The sequence below is a fragment of the Schistocerca piceifrons genome, chromosome 1 (assembly GCF_021461385.2).
Source record: "Schistocerca piceifrons isolate TAMUIC-IGC-003096 chromosome 1, iqSchPice1.1, whole genome shotgun sequence".
NCBI classification, from domain to species: Eukaryota; Metazoa; Arthropoda; class Insecta; order Orthoptera; family Acrididae; genus Schistocerca; species Schistocerca piceifrons.
The window spans coordinates 1,242,278,635-1,242,303,306 of NC_060138.1; positions in this window are offsets into that span (position 1 = coordinate 1,242,278,635).

Here is a 24,672-nt window from a genome sequence, read left to right on the forward strand (position 1 = left end):
CAATCTGCAGTAGCTGATTTTATTATGGAATAACACAAGCGGTTTCGCAACTTTTATGTTGCACCTTCTGGTGCACATAACGCTATGTCACTTGGTATATGAGCCGGCCGGAGTGGCCGAGCGGTTAAAGGCGCTACAGTCTGAAACCGCACGACCGCTACGGTCGCAGGTTCGAATCCTGCCTCGGGCATGGATGTGTGTGATGTCCTTAGGTTAGTTAGGTTTAAGTAGTTCTAAGTTCTAGGGGACTTATGACCACAGCAGTTGAGTCCCATAGTGCTCAGAGCCATTTGAACCATTTTTGAACTTGGTATATGGAATGTTATTACAGAATGCCACTGACTGACTATGTAAAGTTCTTAGCTTTCAATTGGTAAAACGACCATCAATGATCAATGTCTAGTCTGTATTAAAGTGACAAACTGTCATCATTTTACTGATTAAAATATAGTCCTGTGGGGTTATGTCAAGCAGCAGATGATGCCCCTCTTAAATCTTATCCAGGAAAGTACAGGGTTATTACAAATGATTGAAGCGATTTCACAGCTCTACAATAACTTTATTATTTGAGATATTTTCACAATGCTTTGTACACACATACATAAACTCAAAAAGTTTTTTTAGGCATTCAGAAATGTTCGATATGTGCCCCTTTAGTGATTCGGGAGACATCAAGCCGATAATCAAGTTCCTCCCACACTCGGCGCAGCATGTCCCCATCAATGAGTTCGAAAGCATCGTTGATGCGAGCTCGCAGTTCTGGCACGTTTCTTGGTAGAGGAGGTTTAAACACCGAATCTTTCACATAACCCCACAGAAAGAAATCGCATGGGGTTAAGTCGGGAGAGCGTGGAGGCCATGACATGAATTGCTGATCATGATCTCCACCACGACCGATCCATCGGTTTTCCAATCTCCTGTTTAAGAAATGCCGAACATCATGATGGAAGTGCGGTGGAGCACCATCCTGTTGAAAGATGAAGTCGGCGCTGTCAGCCTCCAGCTGTGGCATGAGCCAATTTTCCAGCATGTCCAGATACACGTGTCCTGTAACGTTTTTTTCGCAGAAGAAAAAAGGGGCCATAAACTTTAAACCGTGAGATTGCACAAAACACGTTAACTTTTGGTGAATTGCGAATTTGCTGCATGAATGCGTGAGGATTCTCTACCGCCCAGATTCGCACATTGTGTCTGTTCCCTTCACCATTAAGAAAAAATGTTGCTTCATCACTGGAAACAAGTTTCGCACTGAACGCATCCTCTTCCATGAGCTGTTGCAACCGCGCCGAAAATTCAAAGCGTTTGACTTTGTCATCGGGTGTCAGGGCTTGTAGCAATTGTAAACGGTAAGGCCTCTGCTTTAGCCTTTTCCGTAAGATTTTCCAAACCGTCGGCTGTAGTACGTTTAGCTCCCTGCTTGCTTTATTCGTCGACTTCCGCGGGCTACGCGTGAAACTTGCCCGCACGCGTTCAACCGTTTCTTCGCTCACTGCAGGCCGACCCGTTGATTTCCCCTTACAGAGGCATCCAGAAGCTTTAAACTGCGCATACCATCGCCGAATGGAGTTAGCAGTTGGTGGATCTTTGTTGAACTTCGTCCTGAAGTGTCGTTGCACTGTTAAGACTGACTGATGTGAGTGCATTTCAAGCACGACATACGCTTTCTCGGCTCCTATCGCCATTTTGTCTCACTGCGCTCTCGAGCGCTCTGGCGGCAGAAACCTGAAGTGCGGCTTCAGCCGAACAAAACCTTGTGAGTTTTTCTACGAATCTGTAGTGTGTCGTGACCGTATGTCAATGAATGGAGCTACAGTGAATTTATGAAATCGCTTCAATCATTTGTAATAGCCCTGTATTGCTTCCGGAACCTAACAAGCTTATGCACGAAACTTCCTGGCAGATTAAAACTGTGTGCCCGACCGAGACTCGAACTCGGGACCTTTGCCTTTCCCGGGCAAGTGCAGGAGAGCTTCTGTAAAGTTTGGAAGGTAGGAGACGAGGTACTGGCAGAAGTAAAGCTGTGAGTACCGGGCGTGAGTCGTGCTTCGGTAGCTCAGTTGGTAGAGCACTTGCCCGCGAAAGGCAAAGGTCCCGAGTTCGAGTCTCGGTCGGGCACACAGTTTTAATCTGCCAGGAAGTTTCATATCAGCGCACACTCCGCTACAGAGTGAAAGTCTCATTCTGGAAGCTTATGCACGTTTGTCACCAACGTAATCGTAAATGAAGCAGCTGACAACACAAGCTGAGAGGCGTCCATTGTCAGACCGTGTCCGATAGCTGCCGTCTGGGTTTGGCATGGCTCCTGGGAGCGAGCATCTCGGAATCGGGAAGCTGGTCGGCTATTGGCGTGTTGCTGTCGTGAGCATCTACGGAAAGTGGATGAAGTATGGTGAAACCATGATGTGGCGTGAAGGCACTGGACGAAGCATGGGCCTCATCGCGGGCACGGGATGGTCGATATTGGACTTTGGATCAATTGAAACTTGTCGCCTGGTCAGATTGTAAGGTGGCTATAATTTCGCACCTTACAAGAACTCGTCCACATACGTGATCTGCAAACACAATTAGGTATCATGTGATATGTTGTACATCGTATATATAAATATATAAAAGAGACTGACATTGTCACGTACACATTGTAAATAATTGTTAACTCTTATTGCATGAAAGGTGATGGAGTATCTTTACCATAAAAACGGCGTAATGAGTGACTGCCTTTACTAGTAGAGGTTGGAACGCCAGTGGAGTTGAAATTGCAGGCAGAACTCAAGTTCTGGTTGGAAGGCCCGCACAGGTGTTGGTCCTTCTTAAACACAGGAAGTAGCTAGACGGACGTTGTGGCACCTGAGCTCTGGAGCACAATAGGGTGACGGCTGGCCGTTATTGTAGTAGGGGCCGGAAGGATAACTGGATAATACTTCCGAACGCTGAAAACCTTGGACGCAGGTGAGAAGAACGAAGAAGTGGCACCTCGCAAACTACGCAGGCTGGGTTATTTCCAAGGATTTTTACTCAGAAGCGTACCATTGTACGAGTATAGGTTTCTCCTCGCAAACTTTCCGCGCTGGATGACAAAAGACTAAAATATGGTTGGTCGGCGTTCGGAAGAATCTGTAGAGAGGAAGAATATTCCGTGGTTTCGGGAGTATGGTTCGTTTTCGGAATTACGATGGTGGGGTTCAAAATAAATGGCTCTGAGCTCTATGGGACTTAACTTCTGAGGTCATCAGTCCCCTAGAACTTAGAACTACTTAAACCTAACTAACCTAAGGACATCACACACATCCATGCCCGAGGCAGGATTCGAACCTGCGACCGCAGTGGTCGCGCGGTTCCAGACTGTAGTGCCTAGAACCGCTCGGCCACCGCGCCCGGCAACGATCGTGGGGAGCCAAGCCTTGCTGGGAAGCCAGCGCTGGAGAGATCGTCGTCCATTGTGAGCACCTGTGTGCGACGGTCGCTCGATATCAGCTTCGTCGATACAGACGGATTTTCTGTCTTTGCTCTCAGGAGAGTTTACACACTCCTGGAAATTGAAATAATAACACCGTGAATTCATTGTCCCAGGAAGGGGAAACTTTATTGACACATTCCTGGGGTCAGATACATCACATGATCACACTGACAGAACCACAGGCACATAGACACAGGCAACAGAGCATGCACAATGTCGGCACTAGTACAGTGTATATCCACCTTTCGCAGCAATGCAGGCTGCTATTCTCCCATGGAGACGATCGTAGAGATGCTGGATGTAGTCCTGTGGAACGGCTTGCCGTGCCATTTCCACCTGGCGCCACAGTTGGACCAGCGTTCGTGCTGGACGTGCAGACCGCGTGAGACAACGCTTCATCCAGTCCCAAACATGCTCAATGGGGGACAGATCCGGAGATCTTGCTGGCCAGGGTAGTTGACTTACACCTTCTAGAGCACGTTGGGTGGCACGGGATACATGCGGACGTGCATTGTCCTGTTGGAACAGCAAGTTCCCTTGCCGGTCTAGGAATGGTAGAACGATGGGTTCGATGACGGTTTGGATGTACCGTGCACTATTCAGTGTCCCCTCGACGATCACCAGTGGTGTACGGCCAGTGTAGGAGATCGCTCCCCACACCATGATGCTGGGTGTTGGCCTGTGTGCCTCGGTCGTATGCAGTCCTGATTGTGGCGCTCACCTGCACGGCGCCAAACACGCATACGACCATCATTGGCACCAAGGCAGAAGCGACTCTCATGGCTGAAGACGACACGTCTCCATTCGTCCCTCCATTCACGCCTGTCGCGACACCACTGGAGGCGGGCTGCACGATGTTGGGGCGTGAGCGGAAGACGGCCTAACGGTGTGTGGGACCGTAGCCCAGCTTCATGGAGACGGTTGCGAATGGTCCTCGCCGATACCCCAGGAGCAACAGTGTCCCTAATTTGCTGGGAAGTGGCGGTGCGGTCCCCTACGGCACTGCGTAGGATCCTACGGTCTTGGCGTGCATCCGTGCGTCGCTGCGGTCCGGTCCCAGGTCGACGGGCACGTGCACCTTCCGCCGACCACTGGCGACAACATCGATGTACTGTGGAGACCTCACGCCCCACGTGTTGAGCAATTCGGCGGTACGTCCACCCGGCCTCCCGCATGCCCACTATACGCCCTCGCTCAAAGTCCGTCAACTGCACATACGGTTCACGTCCACGCTGTCGCGGCATGCTACCAGTGTTAAAGACTGCGATGGAGCTCCGTATGCCACGGCAAACTGGCTGACACTGACGGCGGCGGTGCACAAATGCTGCGCAGCTAGCGCCATTCGACGGCCAACACCGCGGTTCCTGGTGTGTCCGCTGTGGCGTGCGTGTGATCATTGCTTGTACAGCCCTCTCGCAGTGTCCGGAGCAAGTATGGTGGGTCTGACACACCGGTGTCAATGTGTTCTTTTTTCCATTTCCAGGAGTGTAGTTAGAGCAGTTAGGCACTGTACTGTTGCGAACCTATACGATTCTGGACTTCACCTGCGGGTTGGAAGTCGTCGTTGAGTACGCAGCGTTCAGTAATTGAGAGCACTTCCTCTGCCTATTCTTACATTGAGACGTTATCTGAACTCCGTCCTTGTGGCTGTGAGTTCGCGTTTCGTGTCTGTCGAACACAGAGAGCAGAAGACAGTATTAGAGTATATTAGTCAGAGGACCGCCTACTGTCGCCCTAGTGTTTAAAAGAGTTTATTTGTGGCCGGAGTTTTTCCATCGTCGCAGACGAGTACGAGAACCATCACTTCGACGCACCAGACGCAGTACATACGGTGATATCACAGATTGCTTGGGCTTATTACGGCTATAAAAGCTAAACAGCTGTGATCACGTTAGTTTATTTCCACTGAGGTTCCACACCGCCGTAGATCATCTTTGAAAGTGGTGTCGTCTAGTGTTTGGTAGGTAGATGATGTCAGTCATTTCGCGTTATTGATATTAGACCGCGCAGTCATAATAAGGGGCAGAGTTGGGCAATTGATCAGCAATTTTACTTAGGAAATGTAAATTTTGTAATATAAAGAGTTTTTTTAATCTACAATAAATATATAAGCAGGAGCAACGTCTATCATTTAGTAGGATTAGTTGCCTTCATCATTCGTTTATGCTTAGCTTGTAATTTAAAGAATTAAGAGATCCTAAATTCCTAAAGTCTGCTTAAGGGGGTAGTAAGACGGGGCCAAATCTTCATTTTAGCGTTTATTATTTTCCGTTGCACACAGTCATTTTACACCCGCCTGGAGTAGCGTCTTGGAAGATGAATCCTTTCCTTGGTGACTGCACTGGAGATAACACGGTGTTCAGTATGTAAGCTAGCCCACGTGTGCTAGTAACAAGGATACCACAGTAAATGCGCCAAGGGAATCAAGTGGTCTTTTGCCAGTGGTGGGGCCTGAGGATGGCGGTAATGTGCCGCCGAAACGAGTCGTGTGACAGATACAGCTTTGGTGGTACTTTTTCTTTTATATATCGTTAGCTGCAATAACATGGACATCCATCGGTTGAACATCTGAGACTCTTTCGGACACATAATTTTCGGTAACTGCGTGCCACACATCTCTGCCCCACAGAATAGCTCTTGTATTCTGTGCCAGAGGTGTAGCAACATGCCAGTAAACAGACGGTCGTAATTTTTTGGCTCATCACTGTATATTTTTCATTATAAAAACGTATTTGAATCAATGAACAATTTCTCAAGACTGTTAGTTTGGATTTGGTTCAAACTACACCAGGTGATTTTTCACAATCTGTGAATTTTAGGCAATGTAGTAACTCATACTTGTTTCTCCGACCTTCGTTCACGAGCTCCATGAGATGAAGCGAGTTGCCTTTTGCAAAAATTCTGCTCTATATGCACCCAAATAAAATGGAACGCGTAAACAGCTGATTTGACTTGCCAATCAAAAGTCCTGACCCACGGAGAGACGATGCAGGAGTGGTGGGGAAGGATAAGGGAGGAAATCGGTCTTGCACTTTTTAAGGATACTGGCCTGGCGTTCACGGTATGAGATCTAGAGAAACCATGGAAAACCTACAAAAAAATGTTCAAATGTGTGTGAAATCTTATGGGACTTAACTCCTAAGGTCATCAGTCCCTAAGCTTACACACTACTTAACCTAAATTATCCTAAGGACAAACACACACACCCATGCCCGAGGGAGGACTCGAACCTCCGCCGGGACCAGCCGCACAGTCCATGACTGCAAGGCCACAGACCGCTCGGCTAATCCCGCGCGGCGGAAAACCTACATATGGTGGCCGAACAGTGATTCGATCTACTGTCCTCTCAACTGATCCATCCTCGTTCAGTACTTCTGTAAAAGTTTTCAAACATCAAGCCCTTCGCAGCAAACGTACCTGCATTACAGGATTGAAAATGCAGTTTGCATGATACAGAATCAAACAAAAAGACGGACTATTTGTTTTGTAAATAAAACTGCCTTTTCCTGCTGCTAGTTACTTTATTTATCCCATACGCATTTCGCCTTCTCCTGTAAAACAGGAAACGCCGATCAGCAAATCGTAAGTAATTATTTTTTTACAAAAAATCTCGAAGTGAACTGTTTGATAATCTATAACCAACAAAACTGTATCGTTATTGATCCCAATGATGATGCCTTAGAACAGGAGAAGGCGAAACGCGTATGGGATAAATAAAGTAACTAGCAGCAGGAAAAGGCAGTTTTATTTACAAAACAAGTATTTATATGCTTGCTGCGGAGGATGGCCACACAAACAAAATTGTTAAAAAGGCAGAAGTTGTGTTGCTCCCCACCATACCGCTAGAAACTATAGATAAGAGGAATGGAAATACTGGATAGTGTGAGTGTTAGAGCAGCTGTGTTTCAGGCTGTTAGACAATATCCAACCTAGAAAAACCTGTTCGTATCGGTATAGCAAAACTGACACCTGGTTAAATTAAGATCGGAAAGATATTCATGTTTATTAGAGAGACAAATTATTATAGCTGGCAGGGGAACATACAGTGAGTACCTGGCATTGATGGCGAGAACCGACGCGATTTACGATCGCGTGTATGTAATCTTGTTCCCCTATCATTTCTCGTTTAAATCATATTCGCCAAGTGTTCCAGATGTTGATCGATGTATTAACCACACAGATTAATTAACTCATGAGGGTATGTTTGATTCGTCGTTGCAACTACAAATTTGCGTGATTTTTTCACTAGACGAATTTCGCTTTATTGCGGTAAAGCATCATCAGTGGTCTGTAATTAAGTTTATTTACCTTTTGATTTGCTTTTTAGATCGAAAAACAGTTCGTTAAGAATAGTTTGGTTTGTATTTACGGTGATTTTTCGGCTGATTTCTCGCTTACATCGTGGAATGCCGTCTTCTAGCACATCATTGTTTTTCTGTGTTAGACGCTGATAATTTTCGTCAACTTTTTAGGTGTTCTGCAGCACTATGCAGTTCACACAACACACTTTTTGCACACCACTGTATTCTGTTTGTTTTTGTACTTCAAGTATGTGCTGCTGTTTGTGTTTTGTAGTATTGCCAACATAACCTTCCAACTACTCTGTCTTTGACCTACACATATTCTTTTTTAAATTAGATTATTGTATTGTGTAATTCTATTTAAGTATGTTTCTGTGTATTCATGTACTATTTAAGAGTAGAGAAGGAATAGCGATGGGGATTCTTTTTTAACCGTGATGAGTGGACATAAGTATATAGTAGTCTGAGTTAGAGGAGAAGGTGAGGAGCGAGAAGTGAAATGAAGCTGTGAGTTCTATGTAATTCCAGAAAAATATCACGCATCCAGTCATTTGAGATGAAATTCCTGAGAAGTACTTTCGATGTTTCCACAATGGATGCGGCGGGAATGGAACGTCTTTTCTATAAACTAGAAATATCTAAGTACAGAGAGAGCACCACATTTTAAAGAAGACAGGAATTGTGACACAGGAAGCTAATGCTGCTCTGCAAACTTGCAAGGAAGAGAGATCGGGTAGATCCATGAAAACGATGGACTGGTTATGACATAACCGTAATTTTTGCCTTAGGCCAGCGAGAAATAAGATGTAGGAAACGTGTTCACTGCGCAGTATTCGTCGACAGAGATTCCATTAGTTCGCGTCGCAAGGGGGAAAGCTGAACGTGGGAAGAATACTCGAGGAGTCGAGTGGGTGGGAAAGTATTCCGAAGCGCAATCCGCAACGCTGCGACAGCCTATGTATTGACAATTGCGACGTCCCGACACAAGACGATCGGTATACGCATGGAAGGATAACCTACATGCACATTGACTGTGGACGTTTCTGCTTCGGTGTTCTGTGAAAATGTTCCAGTTACGTAGTACAGTTAAAAACAATCACGGTTCTCACTTTCACTAAAAACTGTCACCATCATGCTGCCACCAAGACTTTAACTTTTTCCGGTGCGCTTTCGTCTGTATCTGTTCACTTTTTCCACATCCGACTTCTCTGCAAGACGTAATAGTGTATCCACATGTCGTCTGCACTCTGCAACCACTTAACCGTGCTAGAAGTATTCTGGATTATGGATGTTGTTCTCCACACAACAGTTTTTAAACGTCTTGGTTCCCCCTCGTATTGAAGCGAATGCTGGACTGGTTCACAATTCCCGCCTGAGAATACGATACACAGCTAAGAATACAGTTTACACACTTCTCAGAGCACACGACTTCCCTCCCTTTGGTAACGCGCGACTGTGGCGACAGAGAAGGCATCTGGCCACTAAATTAAATTTCCCAAATCTTGTGTGCAACATATCCCATATTAGACGGAATTAACGGAAAGAAGAAAAATAATTTCTAAATACCTTCATCGCCGAATTTATTAGTATAATCTCTGGAGAAATAAGAGGGACAGGGAGACGAGAGTAGACTGAGAGTAGGGGAGGGGGAGACAGAGAGAAGAGAGAGGGTGAGGGGGAGGGGAGATTGTGAGCGAAGAGAGAGGACGAGAGGGGGGGGGGGGGAACACTGTGAGAGAAGAGAGATATAGTAATCAAATAGGGTGGGTGCTGGGCAGAGGTGGTGAGAGAAACAAAATGAGATACGAACTTGTGCAAGAAAACGAGAGTAGCGTGAAAGAGATGGGACAAGACTGTGAAAGAGGGAAAAAAGAGAAAACGACGGAGACTGCATGAGGGAAAGTACAGGATGAGAGAGAGAGAAAGAGAGAGAGAAAGAGAGAGAGAGAGAGAGAAAGGAAACTGTGAGAGAACAGTCAGAATGAGAGATGAGGAAACTGTGCGAGCGAGAAGAGAGGGAGATGGGGTGGGCGGGGAGTGAAGGGGGAGGGGGTTGCGGCGGCGCTGTTCCTTTCGTCCATTACCAGCACCTACCTGTGAACTCGTTGCAGCAGATCGCCGGTAGGAAAGCCGAGCAAACCTACCGTACTGCAACTCGCACCAGACTACATACTACTTAACTATTCCAAGAATCAGGAAAATGTCTTAATTTCGAATGGAAGGTGGAAATTCTGGCAAAACTTCGGTATATTCTGAAGTTTAGAATTACAAGATCATTGCCAAGCCCCTGCTAATCTTAATACAATCATGCACAAACCATTTCATTCGCGTTAGGAAGTTTATGGCAACGTGTTTCCCGAAATCTGAACAGCTTCTAAACACGGATTGTTCTTAAATGAAAATGCTCGCTATACTATTAAGTTAATCGGTGTCTAATGAACTCAAGTTTTTAGTCACCGATCTGTTCAATATGCCACGCAGAATTACTGTCTTTTCTCATACATAAATTACCTAAAAATCCCTATTTTCCAAAAAAAAAAAACCACACTGGAATAAATATGCCTTCACTTTAAAACACTTTTGAAACATGTAGCAGCCGGCCGCTGTGACCGAGCGGTTCTAGGCGCTTCACTCCGGAACCGCGCTGCTGCTACGGTCGCAGGTTCGAATCCTGCCTCGAGCTTGGATGTGTGTGATGTCCTTAGGTTAGTTAGGTTAAGCAGTCCTAAGTCCAGGGCACTGATGACCTCAGATGTTGCACTCAGAGCCATTTCAACCATTTTTCGAACCTACCGGCAACAAATCTAGCATCTCGCCTCTGGATTGTTTTGATTGCTTCGATGTCTTCTGCGGATCCCAAACACTCGAGCAGTACTCAAGAACAGGTCGCACTAGTGGGCTTTATGCTGTGTCCTTCATACTTAACTTTGTGTTCTGCCTTACGGCAGGTCTTGTCATGGGGGAAGCCTCGTCAGTCGCGCGGGATTACCCGAGCAGTCTGGGGCGCTGCAGTCATGGACTGTGCGGCTGGTACCGGTGGAGGTTCGAGCCCTCCCTCCTGCATTGGCGTGTGTGTGTTTGTCCTTAGGATAATTTAGGTTAAGTAGTGTGTAAGCGTAGGGACTGATGACCTTAGCAGTTAAGATTTCACACACATTTGAACGTCTTTTGAAGCCTCGTCAGAGAGGTCCACCGCATGAGCGTCTAGGGAAGTGATTCCAGTGGTGGTTTCCCGTTGCCTTCCACTGATGATGATGAAATGGTAATGAGGACAACACAACATCCAGTCCCTGAGCGGAGAAAATCTCCGACCCAGCCGGGACCTTTGGCGTGACAGACAGCCGCGCTGACCACTTTCTTTTTTTTAATCTCATTTTGTTCGATATTGTTCGTTGCGTTTCTTCGGGGCGGACGTCCCATGACACCCGTCCAAGTTCACTGTTGATCCTTGATCCTTTCACTCAGTTTCTTATTAAAGAGGGCAGCTAACCCTCTGACCGAAAACGCTGAACTACCGTGCCGTCACCATTCGGCTATCGGGGCGGACTGTCCTGTGTAGATGAACCAATAAACCAAAGTCGAACATTTGAATCCTCAAAGGGCCGGCCGGTGTGGCCGTGCGGTTCTAGGCGCTGCAGTCTGGAACCGCGTGACCGCTACGGTCGCAGGTTCGAATCCTGCCTCCGGCATGGATGTGTGTGATGTCCTTAGGTTAGTTAGGCTTAGGTAGTTCTAAGTTCTAGGGGACTGATGACGACAGATGTTAAGTCCCATAGTGCTCAGAGCCATATGAACCATTTTTTTGAATCCTCAAATGCTCGTTCCATTTCATATCGCTGAGCAACGTTACCCCCAGACGTTAACATCAATGTTAAAATACCGACGTTTTGAGTTCGATGTTCATAAGTCGATAGTGAAATCTAAATTTGCCAACATCATACATAGTACACGCAGCGAGATGTTCAAATGGTTCAAATGGCTCTGAACACTATGGAACTTAATATCTGTGGTCATCAGTCCCCTAGAACTTAGAACTACTTAAACCTAACTAACCTAAGGACATCACACACATCCATGCCCGAGGTAGGATTCGAACCTGCGACCGTAGCGGTCACGCGATTCCAGACTGAAGCGCCTAGAACCGCAGCGAGTGCACATAAAACATAACTCGCAGCTCCTCAAGACGATAGCTAGGTTGGTCCTCGAAGTATCGCTTCGAGGATGGAAGCAATAACTCGGCTGTACAATCGAAATCAAATCATTAATCATCAAGTCGAGAAAATCCGGGAGTTCAAGCGACTGAACGACGTGAAATGCACATGCGATGCTCGGGTAGTGAGCTGTGGAATCGGCTACGTTTAGGCCGTTCTCACTGGACGGTCTCCCGCAGTGACGCCAGCAGCTGCAGCATCGCAAAATCTGGTGCGCGAGGTCTGGTTTCGGCGCACAATGCCGAACGCAGCAGACAGCCATCCCCATTGACGCGGCTCGCCGGCGGTCCCCCTTGCCGGAACGAACAAAGCTCGCCCCCGTCGCGGCCCAACTGACCAAATTAGCCGCACAGGCGTTACGCCGGCCCGGAAGCGGCCGCGCGGCAAGGCGAGGCGTGCAGTAAGCAGCGCGCGACGCCGGCCGGCAGGCGGCGCTAACGATTTTCGCCCGCAGCCATTACGTTACGGCCCGCCGCCGCTCAGTTGGCGCGCGGATTTGGAAGGCAAATGTTTCCCCAGAGTGTTTATTGATCTCCGCAGGACGTCCGTCTCGCGCGCGCGTGGGGCGCGTCTTATACGTTAGGGACGCGTCACACAGCAGCCGCCGCCACCTGCCAAACACTGCCACCACACTGGGGGCTCTCAAAAGTGGGGGTGTGCTCAGCGATATTCCACTGTGGAACTTCAGCACGTGCGGCTCCATCTTATTAAACTTTTCGTACTGATCATGTAACATCCCAACAGATAAAAAAAAAAAATTATAACCTCCCAACAGTATATAAGTGTATCATTCACATTTAGTGTAACCTAGCAACATCTTACTATTCCGTAACCTACCAATAATACAATGTGACTAACCTCCTAATAAAAAATGTGACTCACATAAAACCTTTCAATAATTAACTGACTGTGCTGCGTCATGGCCCTGAAATATCATACTGAATAAACTGAAAATTCTTACCTCAACATGGTCGCTGGATAACGCGTATACAGGATGTTGCAAAAAGGTACGGCCAAACTTTCAGGAAACATTCCTCACACACAAAGAAAGAAAATATGTTATGTGGACATGGAAACGCTCACTTTCCATGTTAGAGCTCATTTTATTACTTCTCTTCAAATCACATTATTCATGCAATGGAAACACACAGCAACAGAAACAAACAGCAACAGACCGTACCAGCGTGACTTCAAACACTTTGTTACAGGAAATGTTCAAAATGTCCTCCGTTAGCGAGGATACATGCATCCACCCTCCGTCGCACGGAATCCCTGATGCGCCGATGCAGCCCTGGAGAATGGCGTATTGTATCACAGCCGTCCACAATACGAGCACGAAGACTCTCTACATTTGGTACCGGGGTTGCGTTGACAAGAGCTTTCAAATGCCCCCATAAATGAAAGTGTCAAGAGGGTTGAGGTTAGGAGAGCGTGGAGGCCATGGAATTGGTCGGCCTCTACCAATCCATCGGTCACCGAAACTGTTGTTGAGAAGCGTACGAACACTTCGACTGAAATGTGCAGGAGCTCCATCGTGCATGAACCACATGTTGTGTCGTACTTGTAAAGGCACATGTTCTAGCAGCACAGGCAGAGTATCCCGTATGAAATCATGATAACGTGCTCCATTGAGCGTAGGTTGGTTGGTTGGTTTGTTGGGAGAAGGAGACCAGACAGCGAGGTCATCGGTCTCATCACATTAGGGAAGGATGGGGAAGGAAGTCTGCCGTGCCTTTTGAAAGTAACCATCCCGGCATTTGCCTGGAGCGCTTTAGGGAAATCACGGAAAACCTAAATCAGGATGGCCGGACGCGGGATTGAACCGTCGTCCTCCCGAATGCGAGTCCAGTGTCTAACCACTGAGCGTAGGTGGAAGACCATGGGGCCCAATCAAGACATCACCAACAATGCCTGCCCAAACGTTCACAGAAAATCTGTGTTGATGACGTGAAGTCAACATTACCTTCGTTCAATTGGGCCAACTGGCGGTGAATCGAGGAAGAGTACATACTGACGAAACTAAAATGAGCTCTAAAATGGAAATTAAGCGTTTCCGGACACATGTCCACATAACATCTTTTCTTTATTTGTGTGTGAGGAAGGTTTCCTGAAAGTTTGTCCGTACCTTTTTGTGACACCCTCTATATCCGCTCTTATAAGAAATTTTTCTGGCACAGCCCAGTGCAATGTTGGCAGATAGATTTTCATGTATGAAAAGAAACAACTGATTTTTCTTTACATAATCGGGAGGATCATGGATTGGAGAAATTAGTAAATTCTTTAAATTGAGATGAATGATTGTCAAAAGTTAAATTTTATAAGAACGATTATTATTAAGAATTTTTTTTAAAAACATTTACATGCGACTTGATATAACAACAATACATATGCACGAGGCTGCTTTTACCTTATACTACAATGGTCAGGCACCGCCATCGCTCCCTACGACCGGCCCAGCCAACTCCATACTCTATACTGCCAGCTACTACCACTACAACTGCACACAGTTCCTACTGCAGCCAACACTGCTCTCTGGTCTGAGATTCTCTTATAGCTTACATATCGCAGGCAGCGCGTGAGCAATCCATCGAAATTACATCTGCTCGAGTGCGCTAGCAATAAATTCCTTAGTCATGGACCTCGTACAATCATCATAATCAGCTGTCATTTAACATTCAATACTTGCTAAAGTCCTACTACAATGTTTGTCAACCGCATCCACGTTGATCGTACGTCTCTTCGTTGTCCACTTACACGTTTGTCTGAGCTTAAATAAGGAGTCTGTAGTGCTCCGCACAGACTAAACGCTCCATTCAACCTCGCTGCTGCATGTTGCATTGAACTGAAGACATGTCTATATCCTTGCGTTAAAGTGCATAGCATGATATACGAATGTTGCCGATAGAATCTCAGCAATGGATGCTCTCATATCTTGTATTCAAGACTTCAATCAGTGTAATCAGGGGAGGTTGTTCTGAATGGGAAGAAATCAGTTAAGAAGTTCCACAAGGTTGAATCTTAGGTCCACTCTTGTTTCTCGTATATGTAAATGACTTTCTGTCCAATGTACAACAAGCAGAACTCGTTGTTTTGGCTGATAGCATCAGCATTGTAATAAACTGAAACTCACACACAACAATGTAGGAAAAGAAAGATTGCTACTTACCGTGAAGAAGGCGCGTCAAGTTGCAGACACACACACACACAACATTCACACACACACACACACACACACACACACACACATGTGCAACTGCATCTCATGCACACACGACCGCCAACTCCAGCATCTCGGACCGGTTGGCATTCCGGCGTGCTTTTTGACTGAATACACGTGTAGCATGGAACAAATGGAAAGAACCATTAAACAGAGCCCAGGAAGGAGAGTAAAAATTCGTGAGATACCAAAGACATTCAAACGTAATAAAATAATCAGTATTCATGTATAAGATAACATATTTCATGTGCAAAGACAATTCCATCGACCATGTGTCTTTACGTTCCAAACAAATACAATAAACAAATAGAACTCGCAACATATTATTATTAAAGTATACTGAAAACTAATGCCTTGGCATGTTTCATTCTATTCTCAATATCGATTGAAGTATTATACCTCATGCATATTACTCGATCGACCTCCGCTGACGCAAGTTGCAACCCTTTGCCTCTAGAGGGCTTCGAATTGAAGCCTGCAACGTGGCGGTATGTAACTTAATTGCAGTATGTCTGTAGGTGAGAGACCCTCAGAAAACTGAAAGCACGAATTCCAATAATTCGTCCACACATGAAGCACCCTCCCGTTAGCCATGACAATGCCAGACCACACACCAGTGGGTACAACATCTGGAATAATGCGACGCCTTGGATTCACTGTTATCGATCCTGTCCATACAGGCCCGACTTGTCCCCATCCGATTTTCTTCTGTTTCGAAAAACAAAGAACAACTTCTGATGAGGCGCTGCAGGCAGAGGTGAGGTCAAAGAGGTCAAACTTCCTACAACAAATTGGTCTCTTGTTGGCAGAAATGGGCTCGCCGCCAGGGTGACTATATTGAGAAATAAATATGCAGACATGAAGAATGTAGATGTAGAATGTTAACAACGTTTATTTTATTGAAAAATCTTTAAGAGTTTTGACATAAAAATTTCGGAAGCATTACTTTTCAGCACGCCCTCATAATTCCTCAAACATTGTCTTGCAAATAGAAGAGCGCTGAGACGAGTCACTTGAAACCTTGGATAACTGAGTTATAATGGGTATTGATCTTTACGGTGTCCAAAGAAGTTAAAAGCACAAGCGAAGACGTAACACTCCTCACACTAAATACGACTGCAAAATTTATTGAGGACAAAAATCTCATTCTCCGTGAGCTGAAATACCGCATAATATAAAACCATGTAAATACAGGGCAAATCAGTAATGCCATCAACAATCTCACCATAATCCAGAAAAAAATCGGGTGAATGTGCCTATTTCAGTATGACACCACAAAGCATCTATACTACGAGAAAAATCGACACGCCCATTCATCACGGCGTCAGGAAGAAACAACCCTCTTGCTTGTGAGTGACAATGAGTCCCAAAACAATTCTGCCGCGTAGTGCTCCTATTGACCAGCTGCAGTCATAGGCCGGCCGGAGTGGTCGAGCGGTTCTAGGCGCTTCAGTCTGGAACCGCGCGACCGCTACGGTCGCAGGTTCGAATCCTGCCTCGGGCATGGATGTGTGTGATGTCCTTAGGTTAGTTAGGTTTAAGTAGTTCTAAGTTCTAGAGGACTGATGACCTCAGAAGTCGAGTACCATAGTGCTCAGAGCCATTTGAACCATATTTTGCAGTCAAAGCTCGTACCACCCATCGAGACAAGACTCGCAGATTCACCTAGATATATTGCATGGGGGCTTAATTAAGAATATCAATGAATAAATGGAATAATTTTAGTAGCGGTGTGACCGGTTACGAAGTCTCGTAACCGGTTGGCCCTGACTAGTATTAGCACGCAATCTGACAGAATAAAATAAAAATAGATAATTACAAGGAATTTCCATTAACACAATTGATTATAAAAGCTACGAAACAACAAAGCACATGTTTAACTGTTCTGTGTGTGGTAGTGTGACTCAATGTACATGTATCTGGCTCGGTTCTTTCTCAGTCCGACAAAATATTTTAAACACTATTTACAATGAACTAATTGAAAAACCAGAAATACTATAATTGCACATAGAAACCAGAATTACAAGTCTAATAAATGACACGAGCCAGATGCTTTGTTGACTGTACCTGTGAGCAAGAGGGATTGTCATTAAAGAAAACTGTAATCCTTTTTACCTCATTATATATTGACGAAAATATTCCATTACACCAGCATCATAAATCAAAAGCCCATCTCCTTTCTCAAATATATTCTGACAACTGCAACTTCTTCCATCTATACATTACACCAACCTTATAGCGTCTACTCTCTCGCTCAACAGAACAACAACTGCCCTCGACATCCTCTCAACTACTACTGCTCAGTGGAGGCAGTGGAATAATAATCTTTGGTGCAATCTCCGGCGCTGTGACTCAGTGTAGCCACCTTGCAATGTATTGCTCTAGCAGACAGATGGGTAACTGCAGCTCTTTGAGGTGGACACGTCACTAACGTGGTGCAAGCGAGTAGGTGGCACGGAAGTTGTCTCGTGCCACAACAGACGGCTTACAGCACTGCGTTCTCTTGCTCAATGATAAAGAAGTTTGTGCGTGCACAGACGGTACCGATAATCTTACTAAAAAAAAAAGTAATTAACGAAGACGAAACGTAAACGTTTTGAGGTATATACCACACCTCGCCACTTAATGTTGTAATCAGCACAGCAATTAACAAGAAAATGGAAATGTTAGAAGCATTTGAAGACTTTTTTAAAATATTTATGTAGTTAGAATGACCAGAAACATAGATACTTAGCAAGCGACTTGATGACATTCCAGACGACTTGTAAATGTGTGTGAATTCGTAAGGGACGAAACAGACTTACACACTACTTAAACTAACTTACGCTAAGAACAACACACACACCCATGCCCGAGGGAGAACTCGAACCTGCGGTCGGAGGGGCCGCGCAATCCTTGACATGGCGTCTCTAACCGCTCTGGCACTCCGCTCGGCGACAACGTGTATTAAGGAATTTGACTTACCAGTAAATGAAAGGAGGTATTTACTGCAGATGAAGTAGCACATCTTTTCTCACCAACTATTAAATGTGTGGCTTGTAAATGGAACATGGCTATAGCATCAGTACACTATTCCCATCTATATGTTACCACAGGTAGCATGCAACTGTCTCTGTTTGTACTGGAAGGGGCCTAGTCAGAAGAAGTTCTAACAGTTCCACCTACTTGGCCCCTTCAACCGATGTTGGCGTCCCAGCGCCGAGGTAGCGCGTAAAACCTGAGCCCGTTGCTTTTGATGAGAGGCTGTATGGGATTGCAGTGAACGATCTTCTATCTCATATAAATGATGAAGTCGGGAGTTTTTAGTTATAAAAGCAGTATTACATTTTAAAATAAGATACCAGTCTGAGTTCTGCAATGTTGCACAGCGAAGTGTACATCTATCAATATCATACGATATATCATCTATCAGTCTCATTGGTTATAGCTGAGTCTTTTAATTTATAACTGAACAATAAAAATTGTTAGAATATGACAAGAGAAATTAGACATTTTTGAACTTATAACGCGCTTTTCTGTAGATGATCGAACGTAGCGGTGCACTTTCCACCGCCATGCCATCAGATTCAGCATTGTCTGATTAACGTGAACCACTTCGCTAGACGGTCATTCATTAATAGCAATGATGAATGAAGAGACTCATCCCTCCTTAGCGTATTATTTACATAAAATTAACTATGAGAGGATTTTCTAAAATTTCCTAGTAGTACTTTGCTGAGAGAGTCTCCCATGCTATTTTTACTACATTTTAATATTAATTTAGTTACTGTTAATAAATGAAAGTGAGCGATTTGGTGCCAATAGGCAATCACCTTCACCTGTTACCACAGCAGCCAATCAGAGTGCACGCAGTTTCTGTTGGTGGAATTTCCCACGATTGCTACATCAAGGTAGGTAGCAGCCTCTGTCATAGTTACCTCAGCCCACCTTTTGACGTCATAGCCTGCTGTAACTCAGCTGCAATTTCGAGAAGAAACGCTATGTGTTTCACTTAAAATAGTGTGGATGTAAGATAATAAGACTGCAACTTTCAAAGCTGATTAGAGAATGTTTAAGGAGACTTGAATTGTTCCCGCTTGCTGTTGGAGTGCGTAGTGAAGCGCTGCGGCTCGGCAGTCGCTTGTGCAAACCGCCAGCCACACTTCCACGTACGTACTCAATGCCGAAACGGTATACAAGCTAGTGTATGCCTTGTACAACAATAGACCAGTAAGCCACGCTAGTTACAGAAATGAAACTCCATAATCTCAACATTATGCTAAGTATAAATCAGAGCGATTCTCATTAATCATTAGTGGCGCAAACGAAGTAATTTCCTGGAGAACACATTAAACGTTCCAAGTAGGCGCACCTGATTTACAATGGATGCCACCACAGTGAGAGCACAATTTAGTTATGCAAAAAATGGTTCAAATGGCTCTGAGCACTATGGGACTTAACATCTGAGCTCATCAGTCCCCTAGAGCTTAGAACTACTTAAACCTACTAACCTAAGGACATCACACACATCCACGCCCGAGGCAGGATGCGAACCTGCGACCGTAGCAGTCGCGCGGTTCCGGACTGAAGGGCCTAGAACCGCTCGGCCACCGCGGCCGGCAGTTATGCAAATGCAGCCAGTCATAATTTACTGCATTTATTAAGTAAAAACATTCCTAACCTTTAACGTATGAGTTTATTTTTCTCAAGTCTCTACCACGACTGAGTAATTTGCAATTAATTATTTAAAAAGTATGAACATCAGTTCATGTAACTGAATCAAAAATTATTGCTTACTTGAATTTTATGCATATAATGGGCCTCAAAATTAGTTTACTACACTCTATATTTTACGTGAATCGGAGTCGATTTTTTAACAACGTCAATTTACAGTGATCTACGCAAAATGCACACATCAAAAAAGTTTTGCATCACCTCTGTTCCGAGAGTTCTGGAACCTGTACAGAAAATTGGAATAGAGACTAACATAAACATCATTTCCGCCTTTTTTATTGCTCATGAAAACCACACATTGCATCTTGTACCACCATACAGCGACACCTTCAGAGGTGGTGATCCAGATTGCTGTACACACCGGTACCTCTAATACCCAGTAGCACGTTCTCTTGCATTTATGCATGCCTGTATTCGTCGTGGCATACTATTCACAAGTTCATCAAGGGACCGTTCGTCCAGATTTTCCCACTCCTCCAAGGCGATTCGGCGTTGATCCCTCAGTGTGTTTGGTGGGTCGTCCATAAACAACCCTTTTCAATCTCTCCCAGGCATGTCCGATAGGGTTCATGTCTGGAGAACATGCTGGCCACTCTGGTAGAGCAATGTCGTTATCCTGAAGGAAGTCATTCACAAGATGTGAATGATGGGGTCGCGAATTGTCGTCCATGAAGACGAATGCCTTGCCAATATGCTGCCGATATGGTTGCGCTATCGGTTGGAGGATGGCATCCACGTATCGTATAGCCGTTACGGCGCCTTCCATGACCACCAGCGGCGTACGTCGGTCACACATAATGCCACCCCAAATAATCAGGGACCCTCCACCTTGCTGCACTCGCTGGATAGCGTGTCTAAGGCGTTCAGTCTGACCGGGTTGCTTCCAAACACGTCTCCGACGATTGTCTGGTTGAAGGCATATGCGACACTCATGGGTGAAGAGAACGAGATGCCAATCTTGAGCGGTCTATTCGGCATCCATCTGTACCACGCTGCAGGGTATCGTGGTTGCAAATATGGACCTCACCATGGGCGTCGGGAGTGAAGTTACGCATCATGCAGCCTATTGAGCACAGTCTGAGTCGTAACATGGAAACCTGTAGCAACAAAGAATGTTGTTCCATATACTGCGTCTGCGATAGTGAAAGGTGCTTCTCAGTATTCATATGCTTGAAGTATTGTGAAATATAGTCCTAATAGTGCTGTGAAAAATAGGCCTTGTTCCTGTGGCTGCACGGAAAGCATTATTAAACATGGTGGCGTTGCTGTCATGGTTCCTCCGAGCCATAATCCGTAGGTAGCGGTCATCCACTGCAGTAGTAGCCCTTGGGCGGCCTGAGTTAGGCATGTCATCGACAGCTCTTGTCTCTCCGTATCTTCTCCATGTCCGAACAACATTGCTTTGGTTCTCTCCGAGACGCCTGGACACTTCTCTTGTCGAGAGCCCTTCCTGGCGCAAAGTAACAATGCGGACGCGATCGAAACGCAGCATTGGCCGTCTAGGCGTGGTTGAACTACAGACCACACTAACCTTGTACCTCCTTCGCGGTGGAATGACTGGAACTGATCAGCTGTCGCATCCCATCCGTCTAATAGGTGCTACTCATGCATGATTGTTTATATCTTTGGGTGGGTTTAGTGACATCTCTGAACAAAGGGACAATGTCTGCGATACAATATCTACAGTCTACGCCTATTTCAGTGGTTCTGGGAACTGGGGTGATGAAAAACTTTTTTTAAAGTGTGTAAAAGAAGTGAGTGCTAGAGTGAAACTCAGTGTTAGCAAGTGGTAGGTATCTCAAACTATAAAAGAAGGCTACAGAAGCGCGACTGCCTTTCCAAATCTGTGCAGCTCTTAAACGCAGGTGAAACAAGGGATCAAAGGTGGAAATAAGCGAAAGTACTGACGAAGCAAGACAATCTGCAAGACTGACGACACACATTGTGAGCTGCTCGAAGGCAGAGCGACACTAACGCTAAAACTCAACGTTTACTCAAGACTCAGGTGCCCCTCTCCCTATATCTGACTTCACTGTAGTATCGTCCAAAGGTCGCGGTGCCACAGTGGCAACAAGTATGGATATCGCAGAAGCTGAGAATGTCTCGCTTCAATCCTCACCTTCGAGTGGGAAGCTCTGGCGGAGACCCACCCTCGCGGGTAACCTACAGTTCACAAGACTTGGTACAAACGAGATGTCATTTCGTTGCACACTGTATCGAAGACGTTAAGGGCTTTCTGTCGACTTTGGCGAGTGTTTGTTTGACAACACGCGAGGTGAACATGACGTTCAAAACGGTAACATTCACGTCAAGTAGAGACAACTGGAGGTTACGCTATTTCTCTACTGCGGTACCTTAGCCTCAAAGTTACATACTCATAAACCTGTCAAGTTCTGCTTCCATGTGGGCTGAACTTTGAATAAAGGAGAGATTTAAGTGTTGGCAAGGTTTAAGTCCGAAACTTAAAGAAAAATTTGTTCTAATTATTTATCCTAATATGCGTTCATCATCACCGAAAACCTGACGACTTTCTGATTTACGAGGAAAAAATAACACAAAAAAATAAAGAAAAGCTAATCCAATAACGTATACTTCCAACAGTATCCATAAGGTTTCTCAACAAAACAAGCTTATGTTTACGAACTCTGAAAAGTAGTTTCAAGTGTTGCTCTGTAACTAGAAAAGTTAGGTTGCCAGTATAGTAGACTAATTACAAAGGACCAGCTTATTTATCTTATGCTGAAAGAATAAATGCTGTTTCGGAACGCCAACACATTGAAAACGCATTGCTGTTGATAAAATTTGTTGTAATAAAATGACGAAAAGCGTAATATTACTGGCTAAAGATGCACTTTCATTGAGACGTTTGTTTGGAAAAGAAGTGTCCCAAAAGAACTAGCTTGTAATTCGTGTTTTATACACTTTATAGATGGCAGAGAAATAGTTATCTTTTAATTCTGTTGCAAATGTGTTTGTTTTTCCCATGATTTTTATTCTGAATGATAGTTTGCTTTACTAGATGATCAACGTATGAATATTTATTCTATTTACTCACATTTGTGGTTTCAGGCTTAGTTTGTAAATTATTGACAATGGCGATTCACCCAGACAGAGAGAGAGAGAGAGCGAGGGAGCACTCTGTACACAACGCAGAATATTACAGAAGGAACATACTTCTGTTAGATTAATAACGAAGTCCTAGAACGTTTTAGAAAAGCGAGGACGAAAAAAAGAGTGGACATGTCATGAGGTGAACCTCCGTCATAGTCAACCAGTACTTAGCAACCCAATGCTCATCACCACGACACCACGACGAACCTCCGAACGTCCACTCTTTGTACTGCAACTATAACACATGAAGACTTAAACTGCCGATACGTTATCTTACGATGTCTAAGTATAATAGTACTAAGAATAAAGTTTATTTTAAAAACCTTCAGTGCGCCATTGTCTTGAAACGGCATACTTTCATAACATGCGAGTTTCGCTACGAAATTGCAGAATCCAATACGGTGTTTTCCAAGCAGCCAGCACCGAATGTTAACGAAAGTCGATAGCACTTCCTGCGGTCTTCGATAAGTGACGTCAAAATGACGTCATGTTTGCTCAAGGACTTGTGAACTGTAGGTTACCCCACCCTCAGTCGCAGCTCCACAACACCGAGGCCGAAACACAGCGAGCAGAAGAAGGCTCCCCATTTAGTGACCTCCGATCAAGTAGACAGTATCAGTCAAATAGACAGTATCAAATGTGTTTCAGTCGTAGCATGCACTTCATTATGAACCTCGTGCACTTTGTACGTCAACAGAAGAGTTTTGTAAACCTGCGCATGAAGTGATACCTATATATGGTGTCTGTTCATTCGGACATGTCCAAAATATTCGGCACATTCCTGTCTCAATGGACTGTGTAAAGTTAAGGAATTCTTTGTATCATTTACGTAAAAAATTGAACTAATATTTCATACGTTGTTGTTCTGATCAACCACGTCCCAGAGTAATCAAAGAATCCACAGTTATCACCGGGCGATAGTAATTTCATCAGGTCATAACACTAGGCTAGAGGACAAATGCAGAGGCTTATCTCACTAGGGGTAAGATAGATACTGCCTACAGGAAATTTAAAGAGACCTTTGGAGAAAAGAGAACCACATATATGAATATCAAGAGCTCAGATGGAAACCCAGTTCTAAGCAAAGAAGGGAAAGCAGAAAGATGGAAAGACGATATAGAGGGTCTATGCAAGGGCGATGTACTTGAGGACAATATTACGGAAATGGAAGAGGATGTAGATGAAGATGAAATGGGAGATATGATACTACGTGAAGAGTTGGACAGAGCACTGAAAGACCTGAGTCGAAACAAGGCCCCGGAACATTCCATTAGAACTAGCGACAGCCTTGGGAGAGCCAGTCCTGACAAAACTCTACCATCTGGTGAGCAAGATGTATGAGACAGGCGAAATTCCCTCAAACTTCAAGAAGAATATAATAATCCCAATCCCAAAGAAAGCAGGTGTTGACAGATGTGAAAATTACCGAACTATCAGTTTAATAAGTCACGGCTGCAAAATACTAACGCGAATCCTTTACAGCTGAATGGAAAAACTGGTAGAAGCCGACCTCGGGGAAGATCAGTTTGGATTCCGTAGAAATGTGGGAACACGTGAGGTAATACTAACCTTACGACTTATCTTAGAAGAAAGATTAAGGAAAGGCAAACCTACGTTTCTAGCATTTGTAGACTTTTTGTAGCTTTTGATAGTGCTGACTGGAAT